This window comes from Ursus arctos, unplaced genomic scaffold (assembly GCF_023065955.2).
Source record: "Ursus arctos isolate Adak ecotype North America unplaced genomic scaffold, UrsArc2.0 scaffold_13, whole genome shotgun sequence".
Lineage (NCBI taxonomy): Eukaryota > Metazoa > Chordata > Mammalia > Carnivora > Ursidae > Ursus > Ursus arctos.
The window spans coordinates 32,161,172-32,181,720 of NW_026622797.1; the positions used below are offsets into that span (position 1 = coordinate 32,161,172).

At 38.6% G+C, this 20,549-nt stretch overlaps 1 long non-coding RNA gene across 1 annotated transcript in view; it reads left to right on the plus strand.

Annotated features, from left to right (window-relative positions):
* The window catches only part of LOC130543537 (uncharacterized), a 70,284-nt gene extending 57,824 nt beyond the window's left edge, over positions 1-12,460 (plus strand). The window contains exon 3 of the long non-coding RNA XR_008958947.1: positions 10,949-12,460. This is a non-coding gene — a long non-coding RNA (uncharacterized LOC130543537). The remainder of the gene's footprint in view (positions 1-10,948) is intronic.
* The last annotated feature ends 8,089 nt before the right edge of the window (positions 12,461-20,549 follow it).

Here is a 20,549-nt window from a genome sequence, read left to right on the forward strand (position 1 = left end):
TTCTTCCCTTTCTTCTCCTACTGATCTTCTACTTCTTATGTTCCATAAATGAGTGAAGCCATATGATAATTGTCTTTCTCTGCTTGACTTATTTCACTTAGCATTATCTCCTCCAGTCCTGTCCATGTTGCAGCAAATGTTGAGAAATTGTTCTTTTTGATGGCTGAGTAATATTCCATTGTATATATGGACCACAACTTCTTAATCCAGTCATCTGTTGAAGGGCATCTCAGCTCCTTCCACGATTTAGCTATTGTGGACAATGCTGCTATGAACATTGGGGTGCATATGGCCCTTCTTTTCACTATGTCTGTATCTTTGGGGTAAATACCCAGTAGTGCAATTGCTGGATCATAGGGTAGCTCAATTTTTAACTTTTTAAGGGACCTCCACACTGTTTTCCAAAGTGGCTGTACCAACTTGTATTCCCACCAACAGTGTAAGAGGGATCCCCTTTCTCCACATCCTCTCCAACATTTGTTGTTTCCTGCCTTGTCAATTTTTGCCATTCTAACTGGTGTAAGGTGGTATCTCAATGTGGTTTTGATTTGAATTTCCCTGATGGCTAATGATTTTGAACATTTTTTCATGTGTCTGTTAGCCATTTGTATGTCTTCATTGGAAAAGTGTCTGTTCATATCTTCTGCCCATTTTTGATTTGATTATTTGTTTCTCGTGTATTGAGTTTGAGAAGTTCTTTGTGGATCTTGGATACCAGTCTTTTATGTGTAGTGTCATTTGCAAATATCTTCTCCCATTCCATGGGCTGCCTCTTAGTTTTTTTGACTGTTTCCTTGGCTGTGCAGAAGCTTTTTATCTTGATGAAATCCCACAAGTTCATTTTTTCTTTTGTTTCTCTTGCCTTCGGAGATGTGTCATGAAAAAGTTCCTCTGGCCAACGTCAAAGATGTTGCTGCCTATGTTCTCCTCTACGATTTTGATGGATTCCTGTCTCACATCGAGGTCTTTCATCCATTTGGAGTTTATCTTTGTGTATGGTGTGAGAGAGTGGTCAAGTTTCATTCTTTTGCATGCAGCTGTCCAATTTTCCCAGCACCATTTATTGAAGAGACTGTCTTTTTTCCACTGGATGTTTTTTCCTGCTTTGTCAAAGATTAGTTGCCCAAAGAGCCAAGGGTCCATTTCTGGGTTCTCTATTCTGTTCCATTGGTCTATGTGTCTGTTTTTGTGCCAGTACCATGCTGTCTTTGTGATCACAGCTTTGTAGTACAGCTCGAAATCCGGCAACGTGATGCCCCCAGCTTTGTTTTTCCTTTTCAACAATTCTTTGGTGATTCGGGGCCTTTTCTGGTTCCATACAAATTTAAGGACTGTTTGTTCCAGTCCTTTGAAAAATGTCATTGGTATTTTGATTGGGATGGCATTGAAAGTGTAGATTGCTGTGGGTAGCATAGACATTTTAACTATGTTAATTCTTCCGATCCATGAGCATGGAATATTTTTCCATCCTTTTGTGTCTTCTTCAATGTCTTTCAAGAGTGATTTATAGTTTCTAGAATATAGTTCCTTTACGTCTCTGGTTAAGTTAGTTCCGAGATAACGTATGATTTTTGGTGCTATTGTAAATGGAATGGATTCTCTAATTTCTCTTTCTTCAGTCTCATTGTTCGTGTGTAGAAATGCAACTGATTTCTGAGCATTGATTTTGTATCCCGCCACATTACTGAATTGCTCTATAACTTCTAATAGTTTGGGAGTGGATTCTTTTGGGTTTCCATATAGAGTATCATGTCATCTGCAAAGAGAGACATTATGACTTCTTCCTTGCCGATTTGGATACCTTTTATCCCTTTTTGTTGTCTGATTGCTGTTGCAAGGACTTCTAGTACTATGTTGAATAATAATGGCGAGAGTGGGCATCCTTGCCGTGTTCCTGATCTTAAGGGAAAGGCTTCCAGCTTTTCCCCATTGAGAATGATATTTGCTATGATTTTTCATAGATAATTATTCTTCTTGATGGAGAAGACTTCAGCAAAAGAGTGGGGGCAGGGAGGGAGAGAGGGAGAGATTGTGTGGAGCATGCTGTTTTCTCCATTAAAATTATGCCACGTGATCCACGATGTGACCCTCTCCTGTCCATGGTCTGAGCATACCTTCATATCCTTATTATTACAGTGGCTTGCAGCGCATTTTAAGACTGAATCTCACTAACTTAATTAACTTTTGTCCCCTTTTGTTCTCATCCTTGTCTTTTTTTTTTTTTTTTTTTTTTTTTTTGCCATTTCTGAGTGTGTTCACTACTGTGAGTAATCACGTTGGTTTTTTAAAAGCCCTCACATACTATTCCTCATTGTGATAATTGTACCATCAGAATTTAGCTTTACAGAACCCCCCCCCCCAACAAGTGTCTTGAACTATCTCATCTTTTCACTTTATCCATATCCTCTCACCTTCCAGTCTGCTCTGAGCTTTTGGAAATCCAATTTTATAAGCTCTAGCAAAACATGATTTTATACCCAGACTTTCCCTTCTTTGGCTCCTGCAACCCACAAGATGGTATAGTCACCTACTCTCAAATATCTGTCTTTTGCTCAGTTCTTCCCTATTGAGTTTGGTCAAAATTGGGAAGAAACCTTGTGAATGTGTGTGTAAAGGAGATTGCTTTGCAACATGGAACACCCTTGATGTCTTACACTGTATCCCTCTGCAGAGTGAGTCATTCCCCTTGTTCCTTCCTGATTCTTGGAATTCCCAGCAAAGCAAGTAAAAATTATTAGTCTGCTTGTAACGGAAGAGACTTTCATAAGCCAAATAGTTGAAATCCCTTTCTGTGCAACATCTTACCTCCACAACAGATCTGTGGTTTGTGTTAGGAAGGCATGCATCTTTGCTATATCACTTCTATTTCTAACCTCATGCTTATGTCTCTATACCTATAAAAAAAGATGTGAATTATTTTTTCACATACAGTGCTAAATATCCATTCTAACAAGTCCGTTTATTTTAGAGAGTCATAAAATTCTCTTGCCATATTTATGGAATGGACACTATCCAATAGGTCCATATTCAATAGACTTACTTTTAACTCCATGTTATATTTCTAGTTCACTTTGTTATCCACACATAGTTGGTGCTTACAGACTGTGCTCAGAGACTGTCGCCACAAACTTCAGAAAATTACTTCAAAGCACTGAGTCAGAAGCTGCAGAGACGATCTAAGGATATCGATGTGCAAATTACATTAAGCCACATATCAGGATTTTTGAAAAGAAGCCTAAAATAATGACACCCAAGAACAGCATTTGGATTTATGCGAAAGCCCTAGCAGTCAACCTGCTTTGGGAAACTAAGCCCATCTCTTTTAAAGGGTCAAGAAAAACATTGTGTACTTGAATTATTCATTCCAGATCTGAAACATTTATGTAACGATGGTAGGTTTGTAAAGAATTCCAGAGTTCTATTGAATCGCTTGTGTAGCAATTTACTACCGCCATCGAGATTTTATATGTGTCAAGAGGCTCTTGAAATGTCAACGTTAGAGGAAACTGGTCACGAAATTCATATTGCTTCCTTCAAATACAGCATCAGTAAAGTGCTGGTCATTAAGGAGACTGAGGCATCAATCTAAACTTGCTTTTCTGGCTCTCCACAGATGGCTTACAGCCTGAGGAGCACGGAATTTGCTATCTTTGCTGATTGTTGAAAATTGTCCTCTTAATCTCCGGGTAAATGGTAGCTTTTATGTTGTTGCTTGAGGATAATTGAGGGTGGAGTGAGAAAACAGACCAAAACAGCTGGCGAATATCTCAGATTATTAATTCATAATATTTGTAGAATAGGAAAAAAGTTGAGTTACAGTGGCTTGGATCTGCATAGACAGAGTCTAAGGTCCTAGCCATAACAGTGAACTGAAGAGTCAGAAGGTGAAAAATACCAATGTCCCCCAAGATGTAAAGTTTATGCAGTGGTTTTTAATAGTGGGGTGGGGTGGACTTTTGCAAAGTCTGGAGCCATTTTTGATTATCCTAACTAAGTTGGGGGGCAGGATTGCTACTGGCATCGAGCAAGCAGAGGCCAGGGGTGCTGCTAAACATTCTGCAATGCACAAGACAGAACTATCTGGCCCCAAAAGTCAATAGTGCTGATGCTGAGAGACCATCATTAACAAGGTCTTTTTTCAAATGAGGTGTCTGTCTTAATTCTTGTGTTTTTATTGATTTGGTCATAGGGATAAATCAATAGGGGAAATGTGAATTACTATTATTGTTGTTATTATTAAATTTATTTGACTTGTTTATGAATGTATAAGATGTGGAACCCATATCCTAGAAAAGTGTGCTCAGTTTCTGACCCTGCCAGTTTTTTAAAAGATGGTGCTCACGTCGTGCTGTTGTGGCAAACTAATCAGGTAAAAATAAATTTATATAGAATAATAGAACAAATAATAAAACATTAAGAGTGCCTCAATATCACACAGGACAAAACAGAATTTGGCCATGATGTAGTTAATGTGATTAATATGGATAATAAGCAAGATGCTTCAGGGCCCCAGTGGAACATTTGTCCTGAACTATCTGGGTTGACTGTCCCCTCTTATTATGAGAACGGAAAAAGAGCCACATCTCTCTATGCAACGCAGGCATGAACTAGATGGTGCAGTGTATCGGGGTGGAGGCAGGAGAGATAACTAACTGGGTATATTATTGTTCTTAGCCAAGAATTTAACTGAAAATAAGAGAAACAGAACTGAGCGGGGAAACAGGACAGAATACTCCATTTAGAATTGTGTGCTAATAGTTGATACTTTATAAAACTGGCAGTTCATTTCCCCAAATTCTTCTCCTGCAGAATTTCAGCACAATGCCTTTGAAAAGATGGAAGAAGGTTGAAATACATAGAGTTCAGAGGCACATTAACCTTTCCCTGCTGTGCTCTGACTACCTTTGATGCCTTGTTTATGTGATAAAGGATGGCTTCTTTTCACTGCTGCCTTCATTTCCTTTTTCTTTCAGGGTTTATCAACATGAGTTGGTAGTAATTTATTAGCTGTCTCTGGGTAGGAGAAATGAAATATTTTATAAACTTGGCAGATAGCTCTGAGTAGTTTTGAGAAATATTAATTTCATACCTGACAACATATTTTTACCATGTTAAAATATGAGTGCCCTGGGGCACGTGGCTGGCTCAGTAGGTAGACCATGTGACTCTTCATCTTGGGGTTGTAATTTTGAGCCCCAGGTTGGGTGGAGAGATTACTTTAAGAAAAAAAAAAAAAAAGTAAAATCTTCAAAAAAAAAATGTGAGTGCCCCTAGAAAATATCCTTAAGTGTTAGAAAACTCAGTAACATAGGAAGTTTTAATAGATACGTGAATTAAAACATTTGACATACTATCTTTAGCCGGTTGTGATATGATATTGTCCCTTTTTTGTAGCTATTTTTCTTTGATTCATTAAGATCCGTTTACCAACTCACATTAAATAAAAATGCAGGTAAAAAGCAAATTCTGTGGTTGTGAGTTAGGGCAAGAGAGTAGAGTTTATACATACTGAGCTTATGTCCAAACTTATAGCAATGGCAGATAAAAACAAAAAATCAAAAATGTATGTTTAGACTCAAAAATAAGATGGAGATCTTCGTGAAGCAGGAACTGCCCAGAAATGAGCACATAAATGGGGCTGAAACCATTGGCATTCTGGGATCTGGTTTGAAAAGCCAGCAGTGGCGGCCAGGAGTTTCATTCCTGCCAGGTAAAGGGAGCCAGACTTCTCCACAAGATGAGGGATTGGAGGGAGGCTTGCTGTGTGAAGCCATGGGCTCGGGTACAGCTCTCTGACCCACGAAATGAGAATAAATAAATGTTGCTAAACTGCCTCCTGGCTCTTCAGCTTTATGGGAAGCTGAGGACCTAGGGAACTGGTGCAAGCAAACCATCACTTCATGACCATAAGCTAACCCACTCCACTGCTGGTTCGGTGGCTGCATTTACAATGTCCCCAATACTGTCATAGCGTAGCCGTCCCAAACAGCATTAGGAGTCCTTGTTTTGGTTTGGAAGCCCAAATGCTGGGTGGAAGCAATAAAAAACTTGTAAGTAGGGTTGAGTGAGCTCAGATTTGGGTGTGTTGGTGGAGGGGCAGCTGTTAGGAGAGATGAAGAGAAAATGTGAGAGGAGTGGAAAAGTGGGGAGAGGGTAAGGAGAGGGAGGGAGAGAGCGGAAATCACAAATCTGTCACTTCAAATAAGCATTTAAAACAACATTCCAAATATGTGAAGAAATAAAATGATAAGGAGCACTAACAGTAAAAGAAATAATCAGAACGTGAATTTAATACATGTAATATTAAATGTGTTTAGAATGTTTGTTTTTTTTTAAGAGCTAAAGAATATATAACTTCTGTTCTTGAATAAAATCTTTTGTGTGGGGATGATTGTAGATTCACATTCAATAGTGAGAAACAATGCAGAAAAATCCCACGTACTCTTCACCCAGCGTCCCTCAGTGGTGACATGTTGTAAAAACAATAGTACAATATTACAGCTATGGTATTGCCATTGATATAGCTAGACACAGAAGATTTTCTCACCTCAAGGACTCCTCTGGTTGCCCTTTCATAGCAACAGCCAGTTCCCTCTTGAGATCCTTGCTCCTGTTCTTAACCCCTAGCAACCACTCATGTGCTTTGCATTTCTATATTCTATAACTTTGTCATTTCAATAATGTCATGTAGATGAAACTGTCCAGTATGTAACCTTCTGAAGGGACTGGCTTTGATCACTCAGCATCATTCTCTGGAGATCCATCCTGGATGCAGCTTTTATGAACGGACTGTTCCTGTTTATTGCTAAAGAGCATTCCATTGTATGGTTTGCCACACTTTAACCATGTACCTGGGGAAAGATGTCCGGTGGTTTTTAGTTTGTGGGTATTTCAGATAAAGCTGCTATAAACATTCATGTATATGTTTTTGTGTGAACAAGAGGTTTCGTTTCTCTAGAGTTAACACCCAGGTATAAAATTCCTAGATCACATGGTGATTTCTTGTTTAGTTTTTTTTTTTTTAATTTATTTATGCGACAGAGATAGAGACGGCCAGCAAGAGAGGGAACACAAGCAGGGGGAGTGGGAGAGGAAGAAGCAGGCTCATAGCGGAGGAGCCTGATGTGGGGCTCGATCCCACAACGCCGGGATCACACCCTGAGCCAAAGGCAGACACTTAACCACTGTGCCACCCAGGCGCCCCTCTTGTTTTGTTTTTAAGAAACTGCCAAGCAGTTTTCCAGAGTCGCTGTACCGTTTTATATTCTCACCAATGATGTAAAAGTGATCCAGTTTCTCCACATCTTTACCCTCATTTAGTGTTGTCACTATTTTTTTTTTGCCATTTTGATAAGTATTTAGGGTTGTCTCATTGTGATTTTAATTTACATTGCTCTAATAGCTTTTCATGTTCTTATTACTATCTGTGTATCCTGTGTGCTGAAATGTCTGTCCACACCCCTTGCCCATTTTCTAATGAGATTGTCTATTCTTTTCCTACTGAGCTTTGAGGGTCCCCTATATGTTCTAGATGCAGTCCTTTGTCAGACATGTGATTTGCAAAATTTTCTTCCAGTCTTTAATTTGACTTTTCATCCTCTTCACATGGCTTTCCATAGATGAAAAAATTTTAATTTTGTTGGAGTCCTGTTTGTCAATTTTCCTTTTTATGGATCATGCTTTTGGTGTTATGGGGAAGAGGTGTGTGGCCAGGTGAGTGGTGGTAAAAATCTTTACCCTCCACTAGATTCCTCCAACACCACCCCAGTGGAGAGGGGGAGGGACACCTCCTTACTGCCAGGTGGGCATTGAAGTCCAGGCTTCCCACATGGTCTCCGCTGACACTGCAAGGGGCAGATGTCACTACCACCCAGTGACAATGAGCCCTATTTCCCTGACACCCTGCCAGCACGGTTCTTACAGCCTGCCGAGGGTGGAGGTCAAAGCCTCTCCACTCAGCCTTTGCAGGCGTGAATGAGAGGGAGCCACAGTTTTTTCTTCACAGTTGTTTGCCTGGAGAAGAACAGGTAGTGTCTAAAAGTGTTCTGTCTTGTGAGGCAGCCCATTTTCTGGTTCTTTGACTTGGGAGTGCAGGCTTGTCTTGGGACTTTCTTTGCCCATGCCTGATTGTATCTGGATTGTTGACGTCTTCTGCTTCAAGTCTGATATATTTGAGGCAAAAAGAAAACAGAGGAGCTTGCTACATTCTCGTTCCTTGCATTTCAAGGTCTCTAGCCAATCTGCCTTATTCTCTCCATCTTTTAGAGTTGTGTTACATTGCCTTTTTTATATAACATGCAAGGATTTTAGTAGTGCTTAGCAGCAGGAGTAGGGAAATTGTGTCAACTCCATCTTCCTGGAAACAGAAGTCTGTAACTTCTATTTTAATAGAAGAAAGTTTGAATCACAATCATCAGGAATAAAAGAAGTCCTGGTGAAAAAGACTTGATTCACTAGATGTGAAAAAGAACAGATTATGACTATTGGAGATAAAAAGATAGTCATAATCACTTTTAGTTTCTGTTGAGAATACAGAGAGCGGAAAGAGACATTGCTCTTACCATGATACACCACAGTGACACCACCACTAGCAAGCTGAACAAGCTGTAAGTTTATGACTTTACTTGGAACTGTCAGAGAGCTGAGGTCACAGGCCAAATAAGCAGCCCCAAATTTAAGGAAAGATAGGACCTGTGGGAGAAATGGATGCTTCACTTGCAGCAGAAGTATCTGGACAATGGGTAGAAGGAATTCAGCTAAAAGTGGTTGTTGCCTTTTGTCAGGTACTTCTGTATCTATTGAGACGATCCCGTGGTATTACAGCTTTAGTCTGTCAACATGGTAAGTTATGCCAATTTTTCAAGTTGAAACCAGCTCTGTATTCCGAGGATATGAGTGGTCGTGAAGTATTATCCTTTCTCTATATCACTGGATTTGATTTGCTGACATTTTGTTGAGGATTTTGTGTATATATGCATGAGAGTTACTGGTCTGTAGTTTTCTTCTTTACAATATCATTGTCTGTTTTTGCTGTCATGACTTTGCAATCACGCTATCATGTCGGCCTCTTAAAACAAGTTGAGAAGTATTCCATTCTATTTTATGGAGAAAATCGTATAGAATTGATACTATTGATGTCTTAAACATTTGATACGATTTACTAATGAACTATTAAAAAACCAAGATCTAGTGACATGTTGTATTCAAGGAATGTAAATAAAGCAAATGTGTAAAAAATCTGAAAACTGAAGATTAAGAAATGAGATACCAGCAAAAGGAAATTGGAGTAGTTATGGAGCAGTTGGTGTCTGACGTAACGTATTATGAAGGGCAATGTACAGTCATATGTTGCAAAGAATGAAAAAGAATAAGAATAATAGAATAAGGAGATACCATTACCGTAAATAAATATATATGTAATAATAGAACCAGACACTCAGAAAAGTAATAAGTGGCAGAATGGCAGGGAAGAGTAGAGTAATCACCAATTTTAGTTGGAAACTTTTCACATGCTCTCCCCCATCAAAGAGATACAAAGATCTGAATATATGAATAATTCAATTACTAACAAGCAAAAAAAAAAAAAAGCTATATAATAGGACATTATATAATAGGACACCAGAAACACACTTAAGTATTATATCCAACAAATAAATAATACACTTTTTTTGAGCACGCATAGGAAATTTGGAAAATTTCCCCCATGTACTAGGCAACAAAGAACAATACATTCCAAAATAATACAGATTATGTTTTCTGACAATAAGTAAAATAAAATTCGAAAATAAGTGGATCTTTTGGAAAACCCTCATTGGTGGTCCTTATAAGGTATACTATTACTCTACAGCTCTCCTGGAAAAGGAATCCATAAAGGCTATGGCAAATATATTTAGAATTGAATGATGATGAAAACATGTTTACTATCAACTGTGAGGCACAGATAAAGCAACATAAAAGAAATTATTTCTTTAACCATATTTGTGCCAAAAGATATCATCTAGTTAACCAACAGTTACAATACAGTCTATAAGTACTCAGAGAAGAATATAAACTAGGTATTACTAAAGCATAGAAAAGAAACATCCGGTCCAGCCAGATATTGCGAAAGTAGAGTACCAAGGAATTGTCCTAGAGAAAAGGATGCTTGAGTCGAAACTTGAAATGTGTGGGATTGTCCCTGCAACAAGGGTCTAGGAAATGAGAAGATGAGTCAATGGTGGCAAGAAAGAAATAAATAAATTCAATAAATATTCAGTTAATGAATATTTAGCTAAATGTATATATCACTTACGTTAAGATTTCTACATGAGTCAGGTACTGGTTAGTATATACAGTTATTGTATAAAAAAATGACAGTGTGTATCATACAGCTGGGAGGAAAAATGCCCTTTCTACCACCAGTAGAATACACCCAATTATCTTACACATGAAACCTCCCCAAGGAGGCTATTTCCAAACTTTCTCAGGGAGCACATTGCAAGTCTTAAGTCTTTGTTATTCAGGATACTTTTCCTTTTTTTTTTTTTTTTAAAGATTTTTTATTTATTTATTCGACAGCCAGCGAGAGAGGGAACACAAGCAGGGGGAGTGGGAGAGGAAGAAGCAGGATCATAGCAGAGGAGCCTGATGTGGGGCTCGATCCCAGAACATTGGGATCACGCCCTGAGCCGAAGGCAGACGCCCAACCGCTGTGCCACCCAGGCGCCCCCAGGATACTTTTCCTAATACCAAATTTTATAAACAAAGGAAAACAGAAAGGGCTTAAGCACAACAACAACAACAAATACCTTAGACCTTTCTGATGTGTTGAGAGTTCATTTTAACCCATACTGGAAAAACTTTGGAGGACTTTGGACCGCTTGGGCAAAGGTCATATATATGTGAAAAATAACTGTAAGTGGGTCCTATGGAGATTAATTCTAACTGAAGTCTTTTTTTTTTTTTAAAGATTTTATTTGTTTATTTGACAGAGAGAGAGAGACAGCCAGCGAGAAAGGGAACACAAGCAGGAGGAGTGGGAGAGAAAGAAGCAGGCTTATAGTGGAGGAGCCTGATGTGGGGCTCGATCCCAGAACGCCGGGATCACGCCCTGAGCCAAAGGCAGACGCTTAACCGCTGTGCCACCCAGGTGCCCCCTAACTGAAGTCTTAATCACATTTATTGTATTTGTTGGTTTTCTCTTTGAGATGAGTCTCTAATAAATGCAAATTTGCAACAATATTGGTGTTTATAAATAAAGTGGGGAAGCACCAAGGCTTTCATATTTCAGTGGCTGATGTTGATCTTGCTTTGAACTAGTGTGAAAACTCAGACTATGGGCCATTCGTCATGTCCTCCCCATCCCTTTCCTGTTTCAGTAGATAGTACCTCTTCCCATTTACTTGTTGAATCTAGAATCATGGAAGTGATTCCTGACTTTTCTCATCTTCCCCTCCTTCCTCTCTGCCCTCACCCTCTGCTGCTCAACCCCACAAACATCAACATACATATTTACACATAAAGCTAATACACGAGCCTGTCCAGATGTTCCTATGACTAAAATAAACCTCAGCTCTAACTACTTCTTTACCTGCACCGTCCCCTCTCACATAGGCTGTTATGATAACTATCTTCCAGTTTTACTGTTTGAATTTTCTCTCCTTCCAATCCAGTCTCCACACTCTAGGTTGTGACTTTGAAAAATATAGATTATCTTATCTTACTCCTTACTCTGAACTCTTTCTGGGGTTCTCTATTGTATTGATAGTAAAATCCACTCATCTTACCTTGATCACAAGGCCCTAAATAATCTGGTGCCTGCTTACTTTTGCAATTGCTTTCCACTAGTTCACTATAATCAATTCACATGGCTAAATTCGGTTACTGGGAATGCCAAGTGTTTCTGGCCTTACTGTGTGCAGTTCTCTTTGCCTGGAAAGTTCTTGTCCCATGTCTGCCTGGCTGGCATCTTCTAATTATTTCTGTCTCAGCTTCCATGTCACCCCCTGAGTCCTTACTGACAGCTCTCCCAGAGAATCTGCCTCCTGGCCCCCATTACTCTCCATTACAAGGCCTTTTATTTCCCTCATAACCTATCACATTTTGTAATTATTCATTTCTTTGTTGATATGTTAATTGCCTTGGTACTGTAAGATCCATGAAGGCCGAGCTGTATTGTTTAATTCACCACTGCATACCATAGTCATGGACGCAACACAACGGCGCTGGGTGAATAAATGAGTCAATCAGTTGATGAATGAGCCTGTGTTCTTTACTTGGCACATACTGATAATGAAAACTATGGGACAAAATGTCTATGAAGTTAATCTGTCATGCACACCTGTGTGGGAGAAAAAGCCTGATTAGCAGCAAATGTGTTGAATAAAGGAAAGTTGCTCAACAATTTTAGTGCTTTTCCCTGGGAGGCCTGGATTTTATTTTTAGTATCAGAATCTTAAGTAAAAAAGCAAAAGCATGAAGAATAGAGCCAAAGAGAAATAAAATGCTATGTTCTTCTTTCAATTATATAAACCAAATACTTCAATTTGGAACAACAGCTGAAATGGGATTGGCAGACACATTCCAGAGAGCCTAGCTATCAAATGAATTGTCTAGAAAGTTTTAAATTCTCCCTGTGCATGGTGACAGTGCCTACATCCTTTTAATTTTTTTGTCATATTCGCTGCCTTCAGGCTGGAAAAATAAGTACCTCAAGATGCCTATCAATTAGGAAGGGGACAAGAGTTATAACACCATGGAAACTAAAGAAGGTATCATGTATTTAAAGCTTAGGAAATGGAAGCACTATGTAGCCAAATAAAAACAGTGGGCGGAACTGCAAGTTTTCAGAAGAGAAGTTGCCATGACTAGAAGTAAAACGCCCATGTGGAATAATTGCCCCTGCTTGGGCCATTGAACTGCTTAACGGAACAAAAGTGATGGCCCTAGGAAAAACTGCAACAATGTTAAAGCTTAGCGACCTATTTAGGTTTCTGAAGAATATACAGAGAGAGAAGACAAAAAAGATACTCTCAACACCAATGGCTTCCGGTTCATCGTACTTGAACAAAAACTAGTCTAGTTTTGAAGAATTTATGTCCTGTAATTTAAAATGATTGATCTCAGCCTGAGTTTTTATGCATTTTTACTGTCTTTGCTGATTTTTTAGCACTAAAACATGTCTAAGAGTTTTCTGAGTTGAGTGTTCTCATTAACAATCTCGAATGCAGGAAAGATATAAAAATTAACATTTTAAAAATTCTACTTCTAACCAAGGTTCAGTAACAAAGACAGGACTTAACCTCCTGCCATGAAAACTTAAATTGCCAAATATATATGCAACAACTGTTTTCAGACCTTAATTATGTTGGTATCACTGTACTGTGATCCCTGAGAGAAGGAAAGAAGTTGCGCCTTTCTGTGATTTTCTCCCTAGAACCAACAGTAGGACTATAAAAGTAGAGAATATGGCCCAGCAGCCCCAATGACTTAAGGAGGAGAAATTAGGGTTCAAGAAGGTTGCGGGGTGTTCTGATGGTGGAAAACAGAGCCCTGAAAAGGAGGAAATAACATAAATAAAGAGCTCAGAACTCTAAATGGAGGTCTTCTTGAGTTTTTGTTGAGCTATGGCTGTAGATGCATAGGATTGAAACTCCACAAGATTAGACAAAGAATGATAAGGAACTTGTATGGTGAATCATTTCCAGAGCTCACACAGGGTGGGGAAATGCTCAAGCTCTGATCAGCCAGATTGGAGACTCCAAAATGATCATATTAGTAACAGAAATCAACTGTATTTTGAGTAAATGATACTATAGACCAAACCCAGGCCTTAAAGAGATCAAACTGATCCTTAAGGAATTTACCTGCAAAAACAAAGCTTAGCACTTTGTAAAGAAAAGAACACAATCCAGACCCTCAGTAACAGAATGTTTACAATTTTGAATGTCCAAAAAAAATTACTAGACATGTCAAGAAGTCAGAAAATGTGACCTTTGCCAGAAGAAAAATAAGTCAAAAATCAATGTCGTAGATGATGGACTTAGCAGTGAAGAATATTAAAGCAAGTTGTAACTATGCTCGAGGATTTAAGGAAACATAAACATAATGAGGAGAGACCGGCAAGACGTAAAAAAGAACCAAGTGACATGATAGAAAAGTACTTAATGCTACTGAACTATACACTTAAAAATGGTCAAAATGGTAAATTTTATGTTGTGTCTATCTTCGTACAACAACAACAAAAAAGAATGAAAATGGCTTTCAATAAATGAAATTGTATCTGAAATGAAAATTTCATTGGACAGAATTAACAGAGGAATATATATTACAAATAACAACAATGATAGCATATCTTGAAGACATAGCAATAGAATCTATCCAAAATAAATCACAGGGAGGAAAAAAGACAAAAAAATTAACCGAGTCTCAGTGACACATGGGATAATATCAAGGGGTCTGAAATACGTGTAATTGGAGTCCCAGAAGGAAGAGAGAGACAGAGAAGACAGAAGAGAAAATATATTTTAAAAATAATGGCTAAAATGTTTTCAAATTTGACAAAAATTATAAACCCACAGTAAAAAACAAAACAAACAAACAAAAAACCGCTAATGCTCCAAGTTTAAGACAATTTACCTCCCAATGATAAAGAGAAAATCTTAAAAGTAGTCAGAAAGAAAAAAGACATGTTATATACACGGGAACAAGAAAGAAGGATTTCAGACGTAATCAGGCACCATGCAAGTTAGAAGCTGATGGACTAATATCTTTAACATGCTGAAAGAAGTAAAGACTGTCAGCTTAAATTTTGGTAGCCAGTGCAAAGATCCTGCAAAAATACAGCCCTAATTTAAAACTTTTTAGATAAACAGAAGCTGATAAAATTCATTGATAACAGAACTTCTCTACAAGAAATATTAAAGGAAGTTCTTCAGGGGCGCCTGGGTGGCACAGCGGTTAAGCGTCTGCCTTTGGCTCAGGGCGTGATCCCGGCGTTATGGGATCGAGCCCCACATCAGGCTCCTCCGCTATGAGCCTGCTTCTTGCTCTCCCACTCCCCCTGCTTGTGTTCCCTCTCTCACTGGCTGTCTCTATCTCTGTCGAATAAATAAATAAAATCTTTAAAAAAAAATAAAAATAAAGGAAGTTCTTCAGGTGAAGAAGAAGATGGTCCAAATGGAAACCTAGATCTAGACAAAGAAATGAAGAGTGCCATAAATACGGAATATGTGGGTAAATATACAAGACAGCTTTTTTTTTCATTTAAAAATTACTATGAAAGATAATTAAACATTGATAATGACAATTCACTGTGGATTTTATAACATACTTAGAAGTAAAATGTGTGGCAACAATAGCACAAAGGAGACAGGACCACTACATGTGAAATAATATTTGAAAGCAGCCTGTGATCTGTTAAAGATGTATATTTTAAAACTTCAAAAGCTGAGAGCGTTAAGCAAAGAACAGTAGCTAATATCTAATATAAGAGATGAAGAGTCATAAAAATACTCAAGTCAAAAGAAGATAGGAAAAGAAAAAACACCAGAGAACAGATGGGGAAAATAGAAAACAAACAGCAAATTGGTGGATTTGAACCCAAACATATAAATCACTATCTTAAATGTGATTTGTCTAAACACTCTAATAAAGGGCAGAAATGATCAAACTGGGGGAAAAAAAGAGCCAACTATACGCATATGTATACAACATATTTGCTTTTCTAAAGCAACATTAAGAAAATATAAGGGCAATCCACAGACTGGGAGAAACTATTTCTAATACCTATCTCTGACAAAAGACAGGGCCAAAAACGTCGAACAGACATTTTTTTTAAAAAGGCTTACAAATTATCATAAACACACAAAAACATGCCCAACATCACTGGTCATCAGAGAAATACAAAGTAAAACAACAGTGTTTCCCTACACACTCAGCAAAATGTTTGAAGTTAAATGTTGTTAAGAATGTAGGGCAAGTGGAATTCTTGTACATTTCTGATGGAATCGTGAAAGGATATAAACACTTTGAAAAACAGCTTACCAGTTTCTTACGAAATTACACATATACTTAGCATATGACCCAGTGATTGCACTTATAGGTGCTTACTCAAAGGAAATAAAATCTATGCCTACAGAAATCTTGTACACGAATATAAAACCCCCCAATTCTAAACAACCCAATGTCTAACAACAGTGTAAACAGAAAAACAAATTGTGCTATACCCAGACAATGGCATACTACCCAGCAATAAAAAGAAATGACTACTGACATATGAAACACGCGAATGAGTTCCCAGACATGATGCTGAGTGAAGAAAGCCAGGCCCCAAATGGTACACATTGTATAATTGCATTTGAAAAAAAATCTGGGGAAAAAAAATCTAACTGATAGTAACAGAAATCAAAGAAGTGGTTATCTGGGGCTGAAAAGGTAAGAAGGTAGAGGAGTTTTATTGCAAAATATGCATACAAGAAATTTGCTGGTGTGTATGTGTGTGAAAATATTCTATATTGCATTTGTAGTGGTGGTTTTACAACTATATACTTTGCAAATCTCGTGGAACGGTGGGATATTTTATTAATATAAATTATATCTCAACCAACTTGGTTTTTAAAAGTTCAGTCTTGAGAGTTGCTAGAATGTCTTGTGAGTTGGGAGGCTAAGTGGTTCATTGAGGTATGGATCAAGAAATACACGGGCTGTCCAATCATATATAATTAAAAAGAATTTATTATTTATGTGCATATTGGCTTGACATTTTTTCTAATTGAATATTTGTCCATGTTAATATTATACATCTTGAACGTAAGCAGCTAGGGTTTAGAGAGAATATATATACTTAGTTAGGTTTAATATTAGTATGATAAATAAGGACCTAAAATTGTTCAATTATGATCAATGATCTATGCTTCTTTCTGGGGTAAATAAATTATAAATTAGAGAATTTTATCTGTATTCAGGCTTAACTTAAGCACTCTAATTTCTTAAATCATTTATAATTTTGCCACTTGACAAATTTCAGCAATATAATTTGGAGTTTTCAAAGCTAATCTCCATAATTGTCTCTTTATATACAAACTGTCTGTTTTCTCTCCTACTCAGAAAAATCTGAAAAAGCAAAGTTGTAAAAAGAAGACTTTATTCCACTAGATACATAAAAAGTAGAGTGAAATGGATTTGCTTACATAGTCACGTGATAGAACTCCTACAGCACCAGTAGTCTGGGGCCTTGGGTGGAAAAAGGGTAAAAACTGGGAAATGGGTGGGGCTGGGGTTGGGAGAAGTAGTAGGTGACACCCAAGGGCCAGCCTTCAATACGATGGTGATTTGATGTGTAGCTTGATAGGTACTGTGATGGTTAATTTGTTTGTGTTAACTTTACTGGGCCATAAGATGCCCAGATATCTAAACCTTATTTTTGAAAGTGTCTGTGAGGGAGTTTCTGAAGAGATTAGCATTTGAATTGATGGACTGAGTAAAGCAGGTGGCCCTCCCCTGTGTGGGTGGGCACCATACAATCCTACAGAACAAAAAGGCTGAGGGAGTTGAATTTGCTCTCCACTTGACTAGTTCAGCCGGGACCTCAATCTTCTCCTGCCCCTGGTGCTCTTGGTTCTCAGACTTTCAGATTCAGGGTGGAATCTGTATCATTGGTTCTCTAGCTCTTCAGCCTTTGAAATGGCTTTCCTGGGTCTTCCAGGTTGCAGACAGCAGGTTGTGGGATTTTGCAACCTCGTGATTGTGTGAGCCAATTCGCTTGTAACAAATCCCATTCTATATATCTATATATCTCTATTGATTCTGTTTGTCTGGAGATCCCTGACTAATGCAAGCATGCAGGACTCTAAGGTCCACAATAGGCTTAAGGCAAAGAGATTATTTCTAGATCTACCTGCTGGTAGGAATACGACTGCTAGACAGAAGCTAGACAGGGCTGCCTGTAGGTCAAGGGGGGCTCTTCAGTACCTGGATGAGATCAAGCAGGGGCTGATACCTGAAGCCATGCAAGCTCCACTCTAACATCTAAGACAGCTCAGTTTGGAAAATATAGAGTAGCAATGTCATCTCGAAATGTGCAGCCTTTTCTGGAGGCATATTCATGGTAGGCAGACTCATTTTTGGGTCAGCAAGTACCAGTCTGGCTGGTCTTTCCACTTTGCAGAGAAAAAGGAAAGAAAAATAACACTTAACTGCATGTATTATGAGCCATCTATAGGCACTTTGCCTATATCTCCTTTTATCCCCACTTCCCGTCTACATTTTCATGATAGGAAATCATGAAACTAAAGCTCAGCAAAATTATCACCTGCTTAAGTGCACACATTAGGTCATCAGAGTTAAAAATTCAACTCCAATCTGTCTCCCTCCAAAAACTGTTCTTTCTACAACTTTGCAAGGCTAAGAAGTCGTTTTGTCAGAATGTCAAAAATTGATAAAATTTTCATAGACAGATTCATACTAATCAAATTTACAGGAGACTCATTAATTTAAAAACTTGTAATTTGTGGGGCACCTGGGTGGCTCATTCAGTTAAGCATCCATCTTCGACTCAAGTCATGATCTCAGGGTCCTGGGATTGAGCCCCTTGTGGAACCCCTTGTTGAGCCCCATATCAATCCCCGTAGCAGCTCCATGCTCAGTGGAGAGTCTGCTTTCCCTCTACCCCTAACCACCCCCACTCACGCTTGCTCCCTCTCTCTCTCAAAAAAAAATAAATAAAATCTGAAGATAAAGTTGTAATTTGTAAATATGCCTTGAGCAATAAAACTGACAAGGAAGACGAGGATCCTTAAATAAAAAGTTTAGTGCATTCTCTCACTACATTGAAGAGTTACCTGGAAGCAAAATTATATCCAAAATATTGCTTGGTTAGTATAAATCAGAAACAAAGGACTGTCATGATCTCTAGTATAAGGTGCTTCTATTGAAAAAGATGGAAGCTGTCCCTCCTCACTTGGTGGTATCCCTTGCTCAAAGCGCCCTCTTCAATGGGCAGAGCTGAGTACCTATTACCACCGTCATATTATTACAGATACACATCACACGAAAACACTTCTGTTTCAGAATCATTTACATTCATTCATTTAATATATATGGTGTCTGTATTGGCCAGACTGTTCTAGGCTCTAGGAATACAATAGCAAATAAAAAATAAAGCCCCTGCCTTTGATGGAGGGAGGGTTAAAAAATATTGTCGGAACCAAGGAAATCAAAACTTTGACTAGCTACAGCTTTAGGTATGCAAATACAAGTGTTTTTACAAATTGATTTTCTATCAAGCCACTCTCCACAAATAACTATACTTCAAAAATCCGGGGATCGCTTGCTCTCTACCTGTCACCTGCCTAAGATAAATGAATGGCTGGAAAACTAAGAATGCTTCCTGTAAAAGCCAGTAGTTCTCGGATAATTTTTATCTTGGAACATCTGTAAGTGTTCCTGCAGCTCCTCTTAATGCACAGGTGAATTCTTCGAAGATTTACTGAATCTCTGAAGCAGGGCCGTAAGCAAGAAATCTCAGTAGCGTTTATTATACTCCTACAACAAACGCTATCCATTCTGAGTGCTATCTGTTCCTGGGAGACTGCCGGCGTGGTTCTCAACTACCTTTTATGCTTAGACCTTTCTGAGACACTGACTTCACAGCGGTTAATGTCAATGAAAACGCTTCCGTAAATTCATACCAGGTGATCTGGGGATTTCATGTGGTGCTATTATCCTTCTCGTCACTAAGAGGGCTCCATGACCTTGATTCAGTCTTATTTACTTTTTATTCTAGGCTTGTGTTGCATAAAATAGCAGGAGAAATAAGTGGGCTGATGGCTGAAAATTGAAACTCTTAAGATTATATAAGAATTTTGATCACAATGCCACTTGTAAAAGAATTTATCTGAAGGAAGAAAGCAGCCTTTGCTCTCCCGGCTCTGCCAAAATTAAAAAAAAAAAAAAAACTTAATATAATAGAAAATTCTTGCTTCTACTAATGATCAGGTAGATTTCACATAGTAGGTTTGAATCAGTTTCTGCTTTCAAGCAGTTTTCATTCAAGACTGAAATTTATACACACACTAATCGGTGCTTCAGTCTTGTCTTGGAGGGATGGGCCAAATTCCATCTTTTTTTATTAACTACCTGCATGGAAACTCCATTCCTAGAGAAGCAGTAGAGCACAGCGGTTGAGCGAGCAGCAGCTACAGTCAGACTGCGGGCTGGAAATCCCAGCATGGAGTTTACCACTGAGTCATCGTGAGCAGGTTACTGAACGCCCTATGCCTTAATTGCCTTATTTCTGTAAAACAAGGTATCTTAGTCCATCCAGGCTGTCCAATGGAATGCCGTAGATTGAGTGGCTTAAATAACATTTTTATTTCTCACAGTCCTGGAGGCTGGAAAGATCAAGGTGCCAACAGATTCCATGTTTGGCGAGGACCTGCTTCCCGGTTCCTAGACTGCTGTCTTCTCGCTGTGTCCTCACTTGGTGGAAGGAATGAGGGAGTCTCCTGGCCTCTCTATTACAAGGCCACTGATCCCACTCATGACCTAATCATCTCCCCTAGGCCCCACCT